Source organism: Octodon degus, unplaced genomic scaffold, assembly GCF_000260255.1.
Source record: "Octodon degus isolate 3935 unplaced genomic scaffold, OctDeg1.0 scaffold00189, whole genome shotgun sequence".
NCBI classification, from domain to species: domain Eukaryota; kingdom Metazoa; phylum Chordata; class Mammalia; order Rodentia; family Octodontidae; genus Octodon; species Octodon degus.
Genome location: NW_004524765.1, coordinates 2,634,475 through 2,636,365, shown reverse-complemented (window position 1 = coordinate 2,636,365; position 1,891 = coordinate 2,634,475). Strand labels below are relative to the sequence as shown.

At 43.5% G+C, this 1,891-nt stretch overlaps 1 pseudogene; it reads right to left on the bottom strand.

Moving 5' to 3' along the window:
* Nucleotides 1–235: 235 nt before the first annotated feature.
* On the bottom strand, nt 236–1,192 carry LOC101562274 (annotated as a pseudogene).
* Nucleotides 1,193–1,891: the final 699 nt, after the last annotated feature.

Below are 1,891 nucleotides of genomic sequence, written 5' to 3'. Positions count from 1 at the left end.
ATTGTCTTGTAACAAAGGAGTCAAAGAGTGATGAGGGGTCCTGGGGCATCTCAGTGGGATGGAACCTCCTATGGCAACCCCTTTTTATATTTCCAGTGAGGACAAGCTTTAAAACAAACTTCACTGGGTGTTAAAAGAGGAGCTCTTTAAGATTTAAGTAGCAAGCACCCAAAATTCATTTAAATTATTACATTTATTAAACATCTCTGTATGAAATATATGGCCTCTAACTTCTTCAATGAAAGTCTAAAGATCCCTGAAAGATCTGAAAGAATGGCTCTATATCAATCTTGTGACACATTTGACTCAAAATTTTACCAGCTCTCATTCCACACAGGATGCTTCTCAGGGCGAGTTTCATGTCCTCATTATGAAGACTATAGATCAGGGGATTAAAGAGAGGTGTCGTTACTGAGTACATCAGCATGAGGACTTGCTGCATCAAAGAGGGGATGCCGTAGGTAGGGCTCACATACATCACCATGACCATCCCATAGAAAAGAGACACCACAGCTAAATGAGAGCCACAGGTGGAGAAGGCCTTCCACCACCCAGATCTGGAAGGCACCTGGAAAACATCGTTAAGCAGCAGATTGTAGGACTGGAGAATGTACACAATAGTGAAGAAGAGAACAAAGAAACTCTGAGCATAAACAATAGTTTCAGTAATGGGAGCTGGGATGCAAGCAGAGCCATCAGTGGGTCCATCACACAAGAAGTGATCAATGATGTTAGAACCACAGCAAGGCAGCTGGGAGATGAAATAAATGGGTATCACATCCCCCAGGAATCCAGTGAGCCAGCACGAGGACACCAGCACACAACAGAGCCTGTAGGTCATGAGGGTGGGATAGTGCAGGGGGCGGCAGATCTCCTAGTACCGGTCATAGGCCATTACTGCCAGGAAGAGACATGCAGTCATGCCCAGCAAAAAGAAGACATAGAACTGAAGGAAGTACCCAGAGAACAAGATGACCTTCGTGTTGGAAAGCATGTTGACCAGCATGTCAGGAACAGTGGAGGAGACATACCAGATCTTGAGGATGGCAAAATTTCCCAGCAAAAAGTACATGAGAATGTGCAGTCATGGTTCACATCTCACTGTGCAGACAATGACTCCATTTCCAACAATGTCAAAACATAGGACTCCTCCCCTGCCAGACACAGGCCCAGTGTGTGTATGTGTAACCATCTGCCTGTTCACTATACCCAAGAGCCCTCCTCAGCCAGACCCCAGGCCTGGCATGAGAGTGGGAACTTCCACCTGCTTGCTACGCCCAAGACGTCTCCCCAACCAGATTCCAGGCCCTGTGCCAGGCCTCCTGTGGAACCTTCACCAGAACTCACTGCAGAGGGACTAAAGGCTAGACTCACTCAGCAAATCCAGGATCTGAAGCTTTTTTTTTTTTCAGATGTTACATCAAGTATTTAATTTCTGCAATGATGTACTGCTTTTGTAAATAAAACCAAAATCAGTGATCATATTCAAAATGCATGTACAAAGTCATTTGAAAAAAACAAACTTGATGTTGACATATAATTTCAACAAATAAAGTGTTTAATGAAAAACTGGTATACAATGGACTCATGTCTAAAAAAAAGTCTTAATTACAAGCTGAAGAGCTAAAGTACTTCCTTTCATTAAGTGTAGATCTTATAAAACATTCTTTATGGTGCTGCTGTAGTCAAACGACGTCCAGGACAGTGAAACATAGGTGAGCCCCACTCTTCAGTCATATTCGGAAAAGTGAATGTGTTTACTTGCTTGTTGAGTCTTTTCCAGTCGAATCTTTTCAGCTTTTCTGATTAACTTCTCTGTGCCTCTCTTCTTCTCCTGCAGCTGGTTGAGCTTGGCTTGTCTATCTACCAGAATCTTCTGCCAGTATCTCTG